Source organism: Clinocottus analis, unplaced genomic scaffold (assembly GCF_023055335.1).
Source record: "Clinocottus analis isolate CAN_PGR_092001 unplaced genomic scaffold, fCliAna1.0.p SCAF_19, whole genome shotgun sequence".
Classification (NCBI taxonomy): domain Eukaryota; kingdom Metazoa; phylum Chordata; class Actinopteri; order Perciformes; family Cottidae; genus Clinocottus; species Clinocottus analis.
In genome coordinates this window covers 12,357,129-12,378,872 of record NW_027175920.1, presented here as the reverse complement: position 1 = coordinate 12,378,872, position 21,744 = coordinate 12,357,129, and positions in this window count along the sequence as shown.

Here is a 21,744-nt window from a genome sequence, read left to right as displayed (position 1 = left end):
AACCCTCTGAAGCTAGCCAGGAGGTGGTGAGCTCAGCCACGAACACAAGAGGATGAGCAAAGACGACGGCTGCAGTCTGGCTCCATCCAAAGGAAGAAGACAACGTAGTTGACCCTCCAGCATGTCCAAAGCTACACAGTAACATCATAGGTGTGCAGATTTGACACTGAATTGCTCACCTATTTGTTCTGTGAGCTGCTGCAAGAACAAACCCATTGTGTAACTTTCCACTGCTCATTTGTTAAGAACCCTGCGTCACAGGAGGAGATGAGGAGTGCGGGTTTCCTTTGGCAACCAGAAGTGAAGTGCAGAAATACTGGATGAGTTAAGAGCCTTACCTTAATTTTTCACTTTATGTTAGTTTCTATGAAAACAAGCGAGGATGTTGCCGGGGATATTGAGCTGTAACATGATTACATGGGCCTTAAAAAAAGAAAAAGCACTGCAGAACGACAGCAACCAATATGAGATGCCATTGTCTCTCCGCCTCTATGCGCCCACACAATAGTCTGAATAATACAAGCTGTCTAGGTGTTTTCTCTGAGTGCTTTCCCTCCCAAGAAAACAAGCAGTGGAAAATCCACCATTTTTATTTATTTTTTTATCAAATGTACTTTTTTATCATCATTTGCATTTTGTCCAAGAGTAAAATGATGAGATCAAAATTGGCCTTTTGTTCTCAATCTCAAGCAGCATCAGTCTTTGTCGAAAAAGTATACAAATGTGACTGTTCAAAAGCAAAAACAGTAAATATTGGATGTGCGTTTGTTGGGTGGACAGAAACCCCAAAAACAAAAAACCCCAAATCTGCTCCGTGTCTGCTGGGGACGCGTAGCTGTCAAGTTTTGCTCCGACGTGTCGCGGTTTGGTTTTCGGCTTGTTAGCGAGGCAGACAGGAAGGTATGGCTGTTTCCATCAACCGCCTGTCTTTATGCTAAGCTAGGCTAGCAACGTGTTGACTCCACTGTACTTAGCGCACGGGCCGGAGTTTGACATGGATCTGCTCATCTCACTGATGAGAAAGCCTATTTTGCAAAATGCTAAACTATTCGACCGCCGTCCACCAAAGTTAGCTAATCCCAATCCCAAATGTACATTGTGCAATGCAAAGAAATGTAGTTTGCTTCCAAAATCACAGCCTCAGCGTGACCGTGTTGCCTTTTGTTGGCATTGAATGGGAATTGGACTCAATGTTGTCGGGGTGAGAACTGTGTGGTGTTGCTGCTGCTCTTCTACAGATCCGATGACTGTCAGTCGCATCGTGACAGGAAGCCTGAGACGTGACCCGTAAGCCGGCCGAGGGCAACTCCTGTTTTTAGCCCCGCGTGCCTCTGTGTGTGAGGTGAGTGACGGATACTGACCGTTTAAAATAATCAATGACATTGATCTGCACTGCAGAAAGCCTGCAGGATCCCTTCTGTTGTTTTGTTCCTTGTTGTTTCTGTGATGTATATTAAACCCGACTTACAGGAGAAAAAAAAACTGCTAATAAAGCCAAACCACGTTAAATCTACATCGAGTATGTTTGCCAAGAATGCAAATCATGTTTTGTTTTTTTTATATTGCATTGGGCTGTGCCTCGTAAATGATCAGCATAGATTGTTAATCTCAAGCCCTGACAATAATGGCCTTTGCATATTGGCAGGTGGTGACAAAGGGTCGTCCTTAGAGGTCATCCTGCAAAGGCACCCCTCCCCCGCCATGAGAGAGGTTATATTACAGTACACATACAATATCTGTGAATCCATCGGTCACCGGTGTGACCACGATTGAGCCTCTGCGGACAAATGACGGACAAATGTTTTAGTGGTGTTTAACTGTTTTACGCTGCACAATATAGAGAGAGCAGCCAGCACGTCACGACCCGACACTGAGCACAAACAATTCACCCTGCCTGCTTATGGGACACTGTTTATTCATGGTACACACACACACACACACACACACACACACACACACACACACACAGGGAAGAGGCAGAGTATTGACATTCAGCTGTTGAACTAAACAGCTTACATAGTGACCATAACCACAGCCCGCTACTGCGGGATTGTGATCCAACAATCACGATCGAGGCCCAACCTCACTCCGTCTTTGTTTGCTTGTTTTGTTCTTTCTTTCTTTGGTCAATAATACTACGACAACAACGGAAACCAGAACGCTTCCGATATCAAAACGTTGCCCCGCCCACAGATGACATATACAAATCAATTCAAGTGTCATGGTGTTGGGTGGCTTCCTGTTTTATTGTGTAGTTTTGTCTCTTGTTTCCTCTGTGTCTCTGCACTTCCTGCCCCCTGATTGTGCGCGTGTGTCTCCTGATTGTTTCATTCCCTTCACCTGCCCTCAGCCACGCCCACGTGTCCCTGATTGTTAACGGCCTACACCTGTGTTCCCCCTCGCACTGACGTACTCCCCTGCTCTCGTCGTTGTGTACCCGTGTGTGTGAGCCGAGCGCTCCAGTTTTGAAATCAGTCACAGAACAGCACTGTCCGACAATCTGGGATTACCTGTCAAATATGTAAATCCAAACTGTATCTTTCACAATGATGTGGATGAGGTTTCTTGGAAGATGATGGACTGCTTATCCCCCTGGCAGAGTGACTATCTTTGCTTTAAATGTCAGTTATTTTAATCATGTAAAGAGGCGGCACTGCCATGGGATTAAGAGTGTTCATAAAACGCCCCAAAGCTATGTTTGAGGTGTCTAGACGGATGATTTTAGTGGACACCTGCCAGCCAATGAAAAGGAAAGTATTTGCCGTGGCCACAATCCAGACATGCAGAGGAGATCTGTCTTACAGGTGAATTGAAAGCCACTCGGCTGCTTTTGTAGTGGCAGGCAACACGTCTTTTAAAAGTAAATCTAAAGCTAAAAATCAGTGCTGCTTCATTAAATAAGTACGCATCCAGTTTGAAACTGGATCAAGCGCACCACTAATCCTCTAAGGAACTGTGTGTAAGAGAGAGAGAGAGAGACACTGTCATCAACAGCTCTCTCTCTCCTCATGGCTCTAATCTGTGTATCTGACGGTGGCAATGTAAGAAGGTATCAATCAAGGACTTTGGGGAAAACAAAATTGAATCTAAAAACCTTCATATCCTCATGGCGTTATTGATCTCTGATAAGATGGCGAGAGGAAGAGGAAATGAAGACGAATGAGGGGGGAAAAGTTTCTGAAATGTCACCTGTCGATGAATACTTTGCCGGGCAGGTCATTTGACACTCGCCCACGCTCACAACATGACCGCCTCCAGCGTGAGGGAGGGGACGTGATTGATTCCTTACAGCCATGGAGAGAGCAGGTACAGCATGGATCCCCGTGGATTTCTCTACGTATCGTGAAAGGTTGATGGAGAAAAATCCCCTCATCTCTCTCTCTCTCTCTCTCTCTCTCTCTCTCTCTCTCTCTCTCTCTCTCTCTCTCTCTCTCTCTCTCTCTCTCTCCCATCAACGCTCGATGTGAGAGAATGCATTTAGCAGTGATTGAGAGCCGTCGGCAGCATAATGACGCACCTGGCAAGCGCTCTGACAGCAGATTTTCCATTTAATTTGTCCGTAGATGCGATCAGCTCGACATAATGGAGAGTCTGAATGGAGAGAGAGGTTTTGTGTGGCGGACCCAGGTGTGTTCGTCTCTACTTTTTTTGGAATTGTAACCGCGGTGAGGTGATATCACGGCCCCGTACCACGGCAGCTCGCAGGGTAGTCACAAAATGTAATGGAGTGGTTTTGTGATCCGGGACATTGTCTGTTTTTTCTTTTTGTGTCACTCTGGATGAAAAACATTCGCGGTGGACACACAAATTAAATGCATCAGTCAGATCAAGTGACGTAGTATCACATATCGGTAAAGATCACATACGGCAAGCAGAGAGGTGGTTGAGTCCGCAAACAGGACTTTCAAACAAACCAAAGTTGTTTTTTTTGACACAAAGCAACAGGAACAGCTGTATAATTTGTCATTAGATGACGTCATCACCACAGCACCTCTCTGCCTTTCAGCTTAATGAGCTCCTTTCCAAAATCAAATAAAATCTAAAGTGTATCGACTCAATAATGTTGGACCAGGTTTCCTGAAAGATAATGGCTTTGATATCCCCCTGGCAGTGTGACTGTCTCCGCTTTAAATGTCAGTTAGTTTAATAATGTAATAAGCTCAACGAAGGAAATTCCAATGCAAGACAATTGGGATCTTTTCTTGTGGTGGATTTACAAATGAAATGCATCCATGTGACGATGCAACGGTCAGATCAAGTTGCGTAATATTGATACACAACACGTACAGCACACGGGTGGAGCGGCGGACGGGTCCAACAAACAGGACTTTCAACCACAAGACTTTGTTGCAACGTAACGTCGTCCCAAAAGTCATGCAGAGACACACAAAAAAACACTTCCTGTACACAAAACCAATATTTTGCATTTCGTGGCTATTTTACAAACTGCCTTGAGACAGTTTTGGATATTCCACATTTACACTTTTTTGTGATTTAGTTCCTGCTAGGAACTAAAGCCGAGGAGCATTTTATTCTACATTGTTTGTGAGGTTAATTGTATGTTAAACAAATAAAAAGTCTTCCAGATAAGTTGCACTCAGGAACACCAGCCAACCAAACTGAGATATGGATAGTCTTCACACTTGGCTAGTAAAACTGATTCAAGTTGGACTCGTATGTCTTTGGGGTTTCAATGTGAAAAGGAATGGAATAATTTGATCTGGATGTACTTTGTGCCTTTTTCAAGGTTAAAAAAGAGTAACACGGTAAGACATGTTACAACTATAGTATCCATTTTTAATATGCACACTATGCACAACATGACTGGTTAAAGCCTTCTGTATATTTGCGTGTCCAAAGGTCAGGAAAATTTGCTCGGCGCAAAAAAGTGTCTTTTTTGCCGTGTAATATTTGCGTTCTACGTGAACCTCTTGTTAGGGTGCAGACACGGAGAAAGTAGGTCGGTGAAAGAGTAGATTTCAGAGTTCACCCTAGAGGTGAACACGGGTAGAAAGGTGTGGCGGCGTGAGCGGCGGTGGCTGGGCTCGAGAGCAGGCACGGGAATCCTGGGCCGTAATTTAAAAAAGCCTGTTTTGTCTCAATCTAGGTTTGGTGTCAGAATGATTTTCTGTAATTTGTTTTTGCTGGAAAAAAAACAATCACACCAGAAATTGAGCCATTACCATCGAAGACACAATCGTTCTTCACAGTCATCATTTCCATAACAGAAAATGATGCACAATGAGGACTCAACGGGATGAATGGGCTCATTTTGTAATTCCACGCAGAACCTCGGCAGTACCGAGCTTCAAAACCAATGACAGTCCTTTACCAGCCGATGCAGCAGGAATAATATCTATTTCAGAATGAGAGCATACCAGTATATGACCTGTGAAGAGTAAAATAGGTGCTATTGTCGACTCGTATGACCTTTTCATACATTATATAATATTTTGACTCAAACTCTACGCTGGCAGCACGGTGGTGTCACGGCTAGCACTGTCGCCTCACAGCGAAAAGGGCCCACGTTTGGATCCTGGTCTTCTGTGTGACGTTTGCATGTCTCTCCCTCCGGGTTCTCCAGCTTCCTGTCTGTATACGTGCCCTGCGATGGACCTGTTCCTGCCTTCGTTCAATGTCAAAGACTGGGATCAGCTCCAGTGCCCCACGACCCTCAATAGGATGAGTGGTTCGGATAATGGATGGGAACTCTACACAGCAATACAGACTTATATCATGATGCTAACGTTTTGCCTGGGTTTAGGGTTAGCTTTGGTCTGTTAACATAACACACTGAGAAGAAGGGTGACTCCATTCTCTGCTTACATATTACTTTGCCATTTCTTTACAGAGCAAATAGTTGTTTGCTGATATATTAATGCTCTGAATGGAGTTTATTTGTACTTTTTAAAAAGTCAGCTGAAAACCGCATTTTAAACTAATGAAGCTAACCTTAGCATAACTAGCTCCAGCGGACCACACACGCCAGTTGATGCTGGAAATGAGAAGCCTGCTTCTGTTTTCCTTCATCTGGAAATCAAGTAACGTGACTAAGGTTAGCCCATCTCTCTGAGTGCAGAGAAAAAGAGATATCATCGGATATGGTCAACACTCGACCAGGCAAATAGTAATGCTGTGTACAACATACCTGACATATGTTGTGGTGTTTGAGACTCTCTTCCCAGAATTCAACTAAAACCTTTTCACCATGATGCGCGTAGCCCAGTTATCAAATTACTGTAATGTAACATGAAGCTGTAACTGTCCTCGTGAAATAATCCAATCAATGGAAAACATCTAATCAGAATGAAATGCGCAGGAGCAAGAAACAAAGCTAATCAGGGCTCATTCAGCTCGGACTTGGTTTCTGTTGAGTACTGAGTGTCTTGGAGAGCGAGAAAGAAATACTTATGATTAGTTTATTAGCTGCACTCTCACTGCTTTTGGAAAATCCTCAGAGAGGAGGGCTTTGTTAGAAGTTACGGCAACACTTTTATTGCTCGCTTCGAACCACCGAGGCACAAAAGCTGTCAACACTAAACGTTTTAAGGCGTGTTTCGGAGCGGCATAGTGTTGCACTTTTTTCACTTGCCTGTCTGGCTGTCTAGGATGTGAACACGCAGGCTTGCCGAGCATACTTAATAAAGGATGGGAGCGCAGGAGCTCGGAAACTGCAGATATTCCTTTTATCACCAGCTTCGACAGCCTGCGGCTGGTATATTGTTTTCATCTTGAGTGCGTGTGTGAGTAATGACGGCAAAATGTTGTCCTGGAGACACCTACTTTAGTGGGAATTGCCACAGAGACGTGCATACTTTCACTGTGGACAGATTGTGTCAATGCGACAGCGGCACAGCCGTGCGAGATGCAGTCACAAAACCTTACAGGTGTGTAGTTGAGCTCAAAATGAAAGCTGAAGATGGATGTGGTCTGAGCGCAGGCGTTGGATGTAGGCTAAAAGGTGAAAGGAAGAGGAAAAACCCATTGTCCACTTCACGCTGATTTGTGTATGGGATTTGTTATATCCACATTTGTAATGAAATTTGGTTTCAAATAAGAAAACTAGACATGGCTTGATCGTGTGCAGTACGATACATGCGTCTCTGTTATGCGTTTATGTTCAAGGAGGGGTAAGTAACAATCAGTAGAGATCAGTGATCCCACTGGAACAAACTAGTAAAAATGTTAGTTGGAAACCTGGTTTTACGGTCTAAATCTAATTAATACAATCGGTTATACTGTATAAATACCTCACCTCATAGCAGTTTAAACTTTGTTTCTCTGTTGCTGATCCATCGCCCCTCACTGACTGTGGTTACATGCATTCGAGTTACTGGCTTAATCGGACTGAAATAGAATTATCCCGTTCGTGTAAACACCTTTTGTTCAAATAATTGCGGTCCGATTAAAACCCCTGGATAACTCGATCCGGCTCGGTTGACAATTCGGACATCGCGGCATGTAAATGGTGAATTGGATTAGGAACTAGACTATGCTTCTTTGTGACTTAAGACCGAAATGAGTGACAGTCGCGCTCAATGAGTGACACTTGAGAGCCCTGATACCTTAGTCGCTCTGCGCCGCCTGAGTTTCTCGCGCGACTGTCTCTTTGGGGTAAATAGGATGTCTGTGCAGCGCATAGGTTTACAGATGCGCTCCTTAGCGACATCGATCACCGGGGAGTTTAAAAAGGAACCAACGCGCCTCAGATTTTTTTTTTGACGTGAGATATTGCTTGTGTGGCGTGTGAACACATGAAAAACCGTGTGTCACACGGCGAAACCGTGAGAGTTGGTAGCGCTGTGCTTGAAATCCCTCCTCCCTCTCTCCCTTCCTTCCAGGTCGCGACCCGGAAGTCGAAAGAGACAATAAGTTGTCACTGCCGGGAGCCGGCCGGCAGAAACAAATTGCTTACCGTAAAAGTCGGGTTACAAGCCGATACTACCTTCGGTGGGTGTCTCCGCTAGCTCCCTGTTTGCTCTTCGCTAGCTCTCCGACAACCACCGATGGTAGCGGGGTTCTCTCCATTATCAAATCAGCCATTAGCGGCATTTGCATTCGCTGTACTTTCAACATCATACACGAATAGTTGACGGATGTAGCTTCACCTTGCTCTCCGTTTGCCATCTTTCTCGAAATGTTGTTGTTGGTAGTGGTGAAGAGGTCAAGCGGAGATGGCCGTATCACCACCAGTTGTAATGAAAACAGCGCCACCTGACGTATTGGATATGACATGCTTTCGGCCAATGATTCGATTCATCTCTGCCATGTATATTAGGATAACAGCAGCTGCCCCAAAAGATAGCATAGTCCGACTAAAGCAAGATTTGAATTGATACCATCATGGAAAAGCACTGAATATCTGCAGAAAAAGCAGTGAAAAAGGCGTCTCCTGGTTTGGTTGCCCTTGTGTTATCCTCAATGTCCGGTCACCAGCCATCTGGCCCCACTACTATTGGTATGCATTAACAGTGACCTCAAGTGATGAGTCACTCTGCACCCATTTGAAAGTGTTTATCCTGCGGAGACAGACCACCACCAGGCTTAAGGAGGGGGATGAGAAAAGGAGTGAGGGAGGACTCGATGGAGCAGGCGACACAAGGAGTGGGATGCTGGGGGGAGAAGAGAGAGAGGGAGAAAAGAGTGATCGGGGAAGACTGGGCATGAGAAATAAGCTTTTCTGTTCGGCATCGATGTAGAAACCAGGGACAGGAGGAGAGAGCCGAGGAAGAGGTGGTACAGGAGTCCTGGGATGAGTCACCGGAAAGCCCTTCATTATCTTTAATCTGCAATGTCATCCTTTATCTTCTCCGCAGAGGCGGTTAGATATGTGATGGAAAAGGGAATTCTTCTTAATGTGCGGCTGGCAGTGCGGCTGGCAGGGTATGGTCTATCTGACAACACAGACAAACAACGTGTCTGGTTTCAGTGCCGCAAGGCAAATAATACAGCAGGAAAACAAAATAAATCTAATCACCGTGTGGGAGGGGATTTTTAATTCCGAATAACTTAATTACAGTGGCAAACACTGTTACGAAGGTGTGGCAATTAGAGGGTTGAAATAACAATTAGCAGCAATTAGCAGCTGAGTCGGGGACACCTGGGTCAAGGAATTGACCAATGGAAGCAGATGTACTCGACACCTGGTGGTAAAATCATTGATCAGGACATTTATTCATTGCAAGGAAGGAGCCGACTCAGAAATTCCACGCAAGGCTTAACTAAACTCATGTCCTGAGACTGCTGTCCAAACAAGCAGAGAGCAGCATGACGTCTTGCACTTATCGTTAACCTTCCTCCATCATCCCAGAGATATGTTTTAAACCACAAGAACAACTATGGTGTGTTTTTATCTTCAGTCCAGAACATACAGATATAGCAGATCGCTTGACTCCCAAACTGAATGATCGTGTAAAGCAAAGAGTCATAATTCGGGTAAAGTTCACTTATGTCACCCATGAAACATCACATATGATCAATGAACAAAACATATTATTAATGTAACAGTAAATCAGTATATGATTAAGAGAAAATTTGTGTTTCTTCCAACATCTATGCAGTTAGATTAGTCAGAAAAGGATCTGCTCTTTGAAGGAGTTCTCAAAGAGTCAAAATCAGAGACAGAGAGGTTTGCTCAGAGAACTAATTGCCTGTTGCGAGACAAATAATCAAAAAAGCATGTGAGGTTAGTTAGAAAGATACTTCTATGTACCTGCCAGTTGAGTCATAGACTATATTTAAGAAGTGGACATAGACAACTTTGATAACATCAGTTGGTTTTGAAGTTTAGCTGTCGCCATCTTGTTTTACTGGAGCCAGAAGTGACCATATTTGGACAAGAGGGTGGAGCTAGCGAAGAGCATGGCCGTGTGTCGCCTGGTACTATTAGAACAGCAGATGATGGGTTAGCAGACAGACCATGCCGACGCTAGCTAGCTAACTTGGTTTGCAAGGTGCATTCGATTGGTAGGCCCATTTCCCATTAACTGTAATGACAACTGGGATGTTCATTTTAGTCAGCGTTAAAAAAACATGCTTCAAACAACATGCACTTGCTGGAAAAATGAACAGCCGACCCCGTAGCGCTCCTGTCAGTAGCCGACAGCCAAACTTGTGAATCACAAGGCTCCATCTACTCTTATGCTGTACGTTATGTAACACTATGCTGTATATTTAAAGACTTGATACTAGCCATTTGGACCATAAAACGTGTTTACTGAGATTTTAAATTATATATAAAAGCAGACTTATTTTTGCAACAAGAGTCTCTAATGGAAACAGCGTGACAGCATTGCCATTGGTGCGACCTGACCAGCTAACAAATAACTGTGTGTGCGTGTGTGTGTGTGTGTGTGTGTGTGTGTGTGTGTGTGTGTGTGTGTGTGTGTGTGTGTGTGTGTGTGTGTGTGTGTGTTAAAAATAACATTGTGACAAAATGGACAAACTGATATCTGGTTGGTGAAATAACTGAGTTTCCTTTCCATCATGGAACAGGAGAGCACGAGAAGACAGGACAAAGACAGACCGTTGATGTATTTTTCTAAATCAATAACACACTTAGAGGGTTTCATTCACAGTGAGACTGACTCAAACGCTGTGTATTACAAAAGGGCAAGTCTTTCAGCGTTTCAGGTCAGATTTGTTGGCCTTTCATCCGACAATACCCCACAATGCATTGCGTATAGGTGCCTTGAGACCAGCTGACAGTGTTTTTGTGTCAGGCTAAAAGCTGTTAATATCACTTCATATTAAGTTTAAGAAAAGAAAAAAAGATTGACACTGAATTATTCAAATTTATAAATATATACATACGATGAATTGATCGTATTCTTTATCTATACTGGGGTAGTGTTAGTGTTTCTGCACATGGAAAGCCTTTTCCATTCATACTATATTGAAGTAAATATCGCTCTTTCTACAATAGATAGTAAAAAAATAAATGCACATGGCAATGATGCATATTCCTGTGGGTCGAATGGGAGCTTTCATATGACCCAAATTACATTTTGGGGACTTTTGGTTGGTCAAACATCCTTTGTTTACAAAGGTTGCTCATGTTTCATTTATTTTTCAGCGAGTGCATCTGTCAGTTCTGCTTTTTCCTCATCAAAGAAGCTTCTTTGTGTCTGCGATGTATGAAAAGGCATTGTGTACTGGTATCAAAGTCTATCTTTCCCAGACTGTCCATTTTGTTGCCTATTTGTTCACATCAAATTGCCTGGACAAGAAAGCAACAATTGGCACCAATATTGCTTGTGAAATAGCGCTAGGTACAGGAAAAAAAATGGACAAACAACATTTATTTTGCTTAGAAATGTTGAATTTGTGCCGAGAAATATTGGGTTTTTTTTGGCGGACTGATGGACAAAATCCCAAAGAGGCAGTGAGATGTGTCGGCGCTCACCTGCAGCGACTCCAGGCGTTTAACAGAGAGGGAAACACAAACCGGAGGGATGACGCTCATCACATCCTGAGCACATATTCATGCAAACACACAAACGGGTAAATACAGCAGCTGTGTACCTTCTCAATCCTCTTCCTCACTATCCCTGTCTTTCTTTCACACGTACCGATATGATGAATCATTCACGACATCTGGGAAGTGACACGGAGCAAAATAGTTTTGTGTAGGTTTTCTGGTCGCATGTATGAGTCATCAATAGTGGGAACTTTCTATGCGTGTTTCTTTCCGTAACACTCATTCAACCAGGTTGTGTGTTTTCCCTTTTTGCTTTGTGTCTCGGAGAAATCCTTTCTCTAAACTAATGCTTGACAAAGGCATACAGACAAAATGAGGAAGTTAATAGCAGAGGGAAGCTGTGGCTGCCATGTACAGCAAATAAAAAAGAAACGCCTGCAAATTGTTCTGGATCTTTCTTTGAGTGTGTATGGAGCTTTTCCAAACAAGGATAGAAACATGAACATAGTGTAAATAATCAAAACCAGGGTTTAGGGGTCAGACTAGTTCTGACTCAGGGTGAGGGCTACATAAGTCATTTGAACAGCTATTATCTCAGCTCCTCGTGAGATAAATGGTAAAGATGTGATTCTACGTATCGACTGTTCCTTCTAAAGCTTGTGATGTGTCATGTCAATGGGATTTTTTTCTTGTTGCAGAAAGTAAGATCTGTTGTTCAAGTTCTGTTTGGCAACATGATCTTCAATAATTAAAACCACTTTGAGGATATTTGAGGCCTAAATGTAGTGATTATAAATGCAATAAAATGAACTACACCTAAGGCACACAACTTAACGTCTCAGCCACTAAGCTAAAGGTCGATGACCGTTTGCAGTGATGACATCTCGTCGTCTCATTTGGCCACTTGTTGGATTGGGTATTTTTTACCATCTAAAAAGTGTCAAAATTCCCTGATTGGGGTGTTTACTGACATCTCTTATGTCGTAGACCAAGACGCTAACATCTTATAATAACCACAGACCTTTTTTTTTCGGGCATCTTTCCAAAAATGCATTCCAAAAACTCATTTGACTTCAAGAAGAGGGAACCGGATGTGCAAAGATGCAGATTCATTCCCGAGTTTTGTGTCTTATTGGTGCAGTCCCGCAGCACGACAGAAGCCCTCACAGGTCCAGTAACACAAACCTGTGTGTATGTCCTCCCATACGTGACAGCCTGGGTCGATGACTGCCTTGTGTGCTCAGCCAGAGAGCGTCGCAATGCTAATGGATGAAGCATGAGGGCAGGTAGAGATGGAGCGTGGCAGGGTGGAGAGAGATGATGCTTCAGACAGCAGCGAGGCGGATGTGTTGGAGAGAGGAGGAGGAGGAGAAGAAGCCTAATGTGTTGCTGAGCCTGGCTGCATATACATCCATCTTGCTGATAACGAGGGGTGACTAACACCACCACCTGCTTTCTCCCTCCCCCCCCCTTGCTCTGTTTAAGCCTCAGCTGGAATGCTGTGGGTCCATTGTACTTTAATAAAGTTATTAAAAACTCAACATAATCAAGGAGAACATTTGATGGCACACTCATATATCAAGTTAATATAACAAAATTGCTCTTAGTTAAATCTTACCAAAATAAAAAGGGTATGACACTACTCGGGTAGAGTACTCGCTGTTCTGCATCAGCCGTTTCCTCATATTCATCTTGGTGTGCAGTCTAAAACTCTGTCAACTGAATACACTCTTTCGAAAGCCGCTCCCCCGTCCTAGTGAGTTGAAGCTTGTGGTGTTCTTGATCTAATATTCATGTCTTTTTCAAGACAGATCCTGGCAGAGTCCTTTTTTGAGTGCTCCCGCAGAGGCTTTTCACGACAATGTATTATCATTTGCCATTATCGGCAAACGATGAGATTGCTGTAAATGTATCTTAGTGAAAGGTCCAATTGTCTGCAGCTGATCTAACACATTTTTAACTATGTTTCAGATGTCTACTGGCTTGAATCAAGCCGCAATTAGTGGGACAACACGGCTATCTAACCAATTTAAACTGTCAAGGAAGTCTACAGATACAAGGTGCTACCACTTCCCATAATGCCTCTGCTAGTTTTGTTTTTGATCCGCTATGCTTCTGGGTAAGATTGCTTGAGTTCTCTCTGTTATACCAAACCACAACTAAAGTGTGTATTAGTGTAGCCAGAATATCAATGTTGTATGGGGCAAAGGTCAATTCCCACTCAAAGCACTCTTGTCTGCATTTCATACACATCCTACAATGAGTCACGCTGGATGAAAGCATCCATTAAATGGTACACAGGTACCTTTGCTTCCTCGCGGGCTGAATGAAATAAGTGCAGAGCAAGAGATATGATTCAGAAATGAGTGTAATGAAACCAGACAAAGAAGGTTCAAACGCACTCCTGTGGGTAACTTTCCACTCCTCTCACTATTTACAAGGTTGATCCTCCCTTGCACCGTTGATGAGAGCTACTGAAGGTACCGCAAAGAGCGGAGGGAGGAGGTGTGCAGGAGGCAAGTGCGTGAGGGGGAGATGGGAGCTGGCAGCCACTTGTCAGTAGAAAGTGAGCAGCATTAGTGCCTCGTACACAGAACACCGGGCCTGAAATAGATTCGGCATTGGAAGAAGAGCTGTGTGAACCGAGACGTATAAAAGCAACTTTGTGTCATGATACAGAAAGTGTTGGGCAAGTTACTTAGAAACAACAACCTGCATAACTCAATTTAAATAATTAATTGCATTTATATTTACCTTACCTAATTATAAATAAAAATAACCAGTTGCATTCCTCTCCTCAGCAGAGCTCTCATCAAAGGCCTTGAAAGAACACACGTGTCGCAGCGTCTGTACGATGCATTGGGGTTTGACCGGGGGTTCAAATTAGGAACGACAGGGAGCCTTAATATTAAGAAAAATGAACTCATTTACTTTGCATTACTGGGATCAGTAACTGTATTTTGTCTGTTAATACACAGGGTTGGCCTACAAAAGTGTGTCCTCTCTGAAGCACTCGGTTCCGGCGGTGCAGTTAGTGACGGTACAGACTTCATGGTGGCTCTGGCAGCTTGAGGAGCAGTGGGGGGGCTTAGCAATTACTGGAAATAGCGATCACATTGCAATACGAGCTTTTACTGCCGAACACTGCACAAGTGTGCGTGTCATAAGCTGAGTGCAAGATCCTCACAATTAGACATGCTGTAAATGGTGAATATCAAAATCATTAAAGAGTTTGGTGTCTCATATAAAATCTTAAATTGGGATTAATCTTTAAATTAAATTCAACCGATTTACTATTTCCTTTTGGGTTTTTCCCACATCCATCACAAGCACCATATTTTCGCAACTTTTCCAGGGACTTTGCTCACTCTCCTGCATATGGAGGCGCCATCTGACACATATGCCGGGCCAGGCAGACGAGGACCAGAGTGGTAATGACTGTAGATGTTAATTCACACCTTTCTCTCAGCGGCTGTGGGCGGACCAGAGGAAGAAGAAGAAGAAGAAGAAGCTGAGGGGGCTCAGTGGGACCACGAGGGGAGCCAACCCACCTGCTGCATGACACGATGCGGAGAGGGAGCGTAGGTGCAAACGGAGAAGGGTACTTCACGACAGACAAAGGAAGGAGGAGATTGGCTCTACTTGAGTTCTTTCATTGATTTTTTTTTGTATTTGTATTTGTGTGATCTCATTACACAACTCACAGCGCTTGTCTCCACAACCTGTGTCGTGGTTATTAACCAAGCTAGTTTACTTCGCTTGGGAGCCAATGGCCTCCACAGTTTCCTGTTTCTTTTTCCATGATTTCTCTTTCCAGATCAGAGGTTCCCATGAGATTGTGCATGCGTAAAGAGATGCCCATGAGGGTTAAAGTTGACACTTAAGGTTATAAAAAAAAAAGCAGCTTATCATGCACAGAAAAACAAACGAGCCCACAGGGACCCGTAGAAGTGTGCGCACCCACACTGGCGCGCATGCCGGTGCTTATGGGTGAGTCACGTTGTATGCGTTCAGTCTAAGAAAGATCAATTTCAATCCCAGCACTGTTTTCCTCCTCTCCATTTCGCTGTGTGTCTCCAGTGACATTTTACTAGTCGAGCTCGGAGAGGAATGCACATTCAACACACCCACACACGAGCTTGAGTGCGTAAAGGGATCTAAGGCTATTCAAAAGTGCAATTAAAGTAATAAAATGTGACATTTTCATAAAGAAATGTATTGTCTGTTTTCTGTTACGAGGCATAATCAGACATGGAGCACTTTTAAAAAAACTTCCAGGAAGAGAATGAAGAGCGGGGTAAGAGATCCCCCATCACCTGAGGTACGACCGTTCTCAATGTACACAGGCTGAGCGAGAGGTTTGGGTACTTAAGGTGTTTTTTTTTTCTTTTTCCACTCTTTTTCCATCTCTTCATGCATTCCTATATAGAGACAGTGACATGTCCGCCCCCCCCCCCCCACAAGCGGCGCCGGCGAGCCTGCCGGGGCTGACGAGCAACAAAACGTCAAAGAAACGTCAAAGAAAGTTTTAGAAATTCCACCAATGTCGCAGCGACATTTCATTGTAAAAGTCCAGACAACTTTTTCCTTTAGGTAGTGTGAGAAGAAATATGTAAAATGTCCCTCTTTTTTTTCTTAATTACAAGATTGACCAAAAAACTACACAAGTCAAACTGATGTGTAGTGTTTACGGGTTTCTTGGTAAACAATTTACATCTGCATTTGCGGTATTTCCCGTTTTAATTCCACATCTACACGAACTCGGAGTTATGAATGCGTCTGGTGTGGTGATCGCACGAGCCGAGTGTACGATCCACTCCAAAGCACTCGCTGCCCATATGCAAAGACCGGCATGTGGGCCACGCAGCGCAGATGCCAGCGCCTGGTAAGCTGTCATTTTGCCGGAGCAAAAGTTGGAACCGAATGTCAGACAAAGGACACAGCAGGGAGGAGGATAGTGCGGGAAGAAGAAGGAAAAAAAGGAAGCAGAAGTGACCAAATAAGGACGGCTAGTCAAGGAGATATGTTTTTGTGATTCAGAGGATAATAAATAAAAAATGTAAAAGCGAAAAAAGTGGGGGAGAGAAGTGTGTGTGTGTATACAGAAGCTATCTTCAGCCACTGACGACAACCTTCCCACTTCAGCCTTTTGAACACAGAAAGGCGACAGATGGTCCATATAGGAAGGCTGTTTGACGCAAGCAGACGTCACAACCCCCTCCATCAACGGGCCTGTGGGGGCGTGGCTCTGTGGGTGCTCACCAGCCCGGGAGGATTCACGAATAACACCAAGTTGGACAAATGTTTCATTTTATACAATTGATCCACAAACTGTTAGCATACTAATTGACTTTTTTTTTTTTACATGAAACAGAAATCCACATCAAACTTGCAACTGCAGATATGTAATTTTTGGGGGTCACAAAGCGAAAGACACAATATGAAAAGACTTTTCCTTTTGCACTTCAGTGCCACAAGAGTTAGAAATAACCAATTCATAACCCACAACTTGCTAACTCGGTTTTAGTCATCATATATATCCCCAATCCTTTCAACAGCAACGACATATGATATATAACACCCTAACTAATGACGTCACATATCTATTGAAAATAAAGACTTGGATGCGAGCTAGCAGTGTGAGAGCATCACCGTCTCCTGTGTCGGCTTGTCATCACTGACAAAGTTAGAAGCTGAAGGCGGAAGTTCATTTCAGGCCCCGACACAACGGGGAAGTTAAACCAGTGAACTTTATGCCCAGTCTGTCCCATTGTTGGGAATATATGAGTTAATAAGCACAGCAGCATTCACAAAAACTAATACCGAGGAAATGTCAATCAGCGCGACGCACGACGATAGCTTCATTAGCGCGCGGCACTCTCCGTGTTTGCCAGAGCAAACAGCTAATCCATTTCTAATTTGGTATCTTCTGCAAGGCTATTTAATGGAATGACGTTAAATGATATTGATATTGATTCTGCGATTGGAGGTTCTGACATTTAATTCAAGGAAACACTTACAGCCATTTGCCCTCGAGGAAAGTCAACATCAGGGTAAATCCAGTCATACGTGCATTGCAATTTTACATTGCAGACATTTAGACAGTGTTTTTAATGCAGAACAGGAGTTGTACTACCGAGGTAGTTTCTAAAATAGTCAATTCAAGCGGCAACTGGGTGGTTCATAAATTCTGAGCAATGTTAGAAAATGCTGTTTTCCCGAGCGTGCACTCTCAGAGCAGCGGCGTGTACTCGGGGCTCTCTGTCTGAGGAGACGCTGCAGCAGAGTGCCATCCGCAATGAACGTGTGATGAGCAGCTAAAATCACACATTCACTCAGACACCAGGAGCATCATTTCAAAAAACATCAAGCGGGCTGAACCCGCACATCGATCGCGAATAATTATCCTCACTCTTCCAGATACAAGAGAAATCAATGACAGCAACCAAACTATGGCAACGCTCTCCTTCCTCCACTTGGAAGTCTCCGGCTCATCGCCCCCTCAAACATCGACGCAGTGAAGACGGCTTTCTGTGAGAATTTGTCGGCCTACGTTTACAGAGGTTGAACACAATATGAGCCGTTATGATAAATTACAGTTGTAATGTGTTGCTTTCCTCTGGTAATGTTAGACATAGCTAACGTCTCTGGAGCAAAACCCCACTCCATGTTTCAGCTCGTTGTACTGGAACGCATACGTATTCCTACAGAGGTTAGTGAAAACATTACAGAACGATTACTTGACAAACCTTTTCAAACTTGCATTTAATTACTTTTTTGAGCAAAGGAAAATGTGAACATACTGTATGCTTTTAGTGGTATTCTTTAGAAGTGCAGAAGAAGAAGAGTGCGAGAGCGTGATCTGAGGGAACGTGAATCTCACTACGAAGAGAATTTGTTGTGGTAAAATCAAAAGCATACAAGCTGTCTGCTCAGGCCTCTCTGCCGAAAAAGACGACCGATCTGTGCTTACAGCAGATGGTGCTGGATGTTTCGTTCTCCCCATCAACCGCCCGTCATTTCTTTTGCAATATTGCAGTGTTTTTTTTCTTCTTCTTCCCCACACTGGAACACTAAATATAATGTGTGCCCGCGACAAAAAGAAGTGTGTTCTCTGCTGCGTAGAATTGAGTCATGAAAAGCATGAGCCATCCTCGTTCCAGACAGCTGTCGAAGAATGTCTCAATTATCGAGCCGCGATTACAGTGGTTAAGAGATGGCTGCCGGTGACTCTGTGTGACATGCGTCGCAGTGAATTACATGGAACATGTAAAACAGAGATTTGGACAACTTATCATTTATTAACGTGCAAAGCCCACAATTAATATGCTCTCCTCAAAACACACTTACACAAATAAAACTCATTAAAGCCGTCTTGGTTTTGTCTGTTCCATCAAGCAGCAACTCTGGTTCGAGAGTTTGAAAGAGTGGTTCTCAAACATTTTCTGTCTCGTCCCCTTTGGAGGGAGAAAAAGGTTCGGGCCCCACCGCCCCAACAACATTGGAACAAAATGGTTGAACTTTTTGTGACTCTTCCATTTGTGGTTTTTCAAATAGTTGAATAAATAAAAATGAAATCCCTTTCAAGTAAACCAGATTCCCCATCAGACAAAAACTAACATGTGCAATCCAGACAGCACAATGCAACAATGCAAATAAAGTTCAATCTCTACAAAAACTAATATTTGGCAAAAGAATTACCGATTGAGGCTGCAAATAACCTGTTTTGCATAGAATATATTTTCAAGATAATAACAATAACGTTCAACCTGTGCAAAACAAAATGAGTGCATTGTGTGAGCATCACATTGTATCAGTGTTAGTGGCTGCAAGGAGCTGCTTTCCTCTTTGTTACGAGTGGCAAGATCAATAAAAGAGGCAACCTGGAGACCAAGCCGTTGAGTTGCAACATTATTTTTATTTCACACGCCACCCCGCAAACAAATTAAGCTCCTTTTAAACACTGTATGGGACTAATTGACCCAGACCAGCCCTCGATAGGTCCGTCTCTCCACCCAAAAATATGTGCCTTAAACATTTGTATTATTGTGCCAACCCCAAAAATAACTCTCCTAACTATCTCTCTCTCCTATATATATATATATCTCCTATATATATATATATATATATATATATATATATATATATATATATATATATATATATATATATATATACCCAGTATACACCCCCGTCACTTCCCCCTCCCCGCTTCCTCCACTTGGTCCCACCTGGAACTATGAGTGGGTGCTCTGACACCCGGGGAAATCTTTTGCCCGAACACTCTGGGAAAGAGGAAACAGGTAAGTTTCTTCATGCATCAATGATATTTCCACTTGATCATATTAACAGTCCTTGTAGTCGTCACACTCTACAAATATTTTATAAACGAGGTTGTAGATTTGATACGGCCGCTAACAATTCATGCTCATTGTTGAGCTGAGATCAGTTTTCTGTTTTGAGAGACATAAAAGCATAAAAGCGATCTTTCGAGCATAACATAAACCTCTATCACAAACATTGTATGTCTGTGTACTTTGTGCTTTTGTACTGTGTAACGTTATCATGTTCATGTGGAGAGTGGTCGTCCTGAAACTACAAGGTAGCGGTTCATCCCCGTTTTCTCCCCATAGTTTCATGTTGACGTGTCCTTGAGCAAGACGCTGAAGCCCCAGTGCTTCACAGCAGCACACTGCTTCTTCATTACTATCAATGGTAAAATGCTGAGAATAATTTCCCTACTTTGGGATTAATAAAGGATTATTATTTGTTTGAAAGTACAATATATATATATATATATATATATAAAATTTTTAGAATCTGCATCCCTCCCTCACGCCCCACCTGTAATACTTCCGCGCCCCACTAGAGGGTCGCTTCTCACAGTTTGAGAACCACTAGTTTACAGTGACATCGAACGTGACCCACCAGAAACAAAATAACAAACAGAAAGACAAATTTGTCAGATGGGAAAAGAGTCAATTATTTACTTGTAGTTGGTTTTCCTTTGTTTAAAAAAAAAGCAACCGTTTGGTGGACACAGGGTTTGAAAGGCCCATTCACACAGTGAGAGTCAGCCAGTATATTGTTGACTCTCCGTCTGGCTCCTCGCATATTTATTGACCCATTGGGACAAAATATTAGGTACGCTTCACGACACTCTGCGATCCAGTTCACGGGCAGCAACCGCAGCCTCAGAAATGACAACAGGGCGCTTCCCAACTAAACCGAACAAGAAGCCTCGTGGTTGAGCGGCCGTTGCACAGCATCAAATAACCGCATGCACTCGTTTGCATCCGTGTGGCCTTCAGGGCTCATCGGTGTGCTCACAGCTGTGGAAGAAATAGCCTCAATTGTCGGCAGTGATGAGTTGAAGCCACCTTGTAATTGAACTGTCCGGGGTGTGACTGATCGTGTGTGCGTGTGCATAGCAGGATGTTTATTGATTAGTGAGTCAGACATAGCCTCTCTCACATGGCATGGTCCGCCCTTTATTAACACTTTTACTATGCAACAGGAACACACACACCCACACACACACAAACACAAACAAACACACAGAGTGACAGAGAGACAGTTTGAGATAAAGAGAGACAGATTGAGATGAAGAACGACAGATTGAGACGTAGAACCAGATAGGGAATCCCATTTGAGCTCCTGTCAGTCATCTGAAAAGGAAACAAATGTTCGCCGCACACACACACAAAAAAAAAAAAGATTAAAGGGAACAAACCTGCATAGAAACAGCACGAGAGCTGGAGAGACATCCTGAAGATGATGAAGATAACACACGGGGGTATAAATAGAGAAGGGAGATATTCAGAGCTATCTGTCACTATGTTTCTCTATGCAAATAAATAATTAAAAAAAAGAATAAATAGAAAGGCAGCAGTGTGCCGTCGCTGAATGTGCTTCTTCACGTTTTTTATTACGCAGAAGAAGAAAAAAGGGCGGCTGACAGATGACAGAGGCACAAAGCTAAAGATAGTCAATATTTGCCACCAGCTTACCACGTTCATTGCTTCGGGCGGAGGTGTAACTAATAGAAATGGCTGAATAGCATCTAATTGCTTCAGTTTCAGGGGTGTGATATTCATTTGTGATGACAAGTAAAAAATATCCGCTGGGGGGAAAAATATCGCGAGGAAGATGTCATCCTGTACATGTAAATTAGATGATAGAAACTGGGAGCAAGATGGCGGTGTGGGAATATTTGATCGTCTTTTTAACACCGGCCTTGGCATATAGTAACCTATAATACTATTCTGCTACATTTCTATAATGAGCCATATTTGCCTGACACATGGTTAGGTTGACTCCATCCG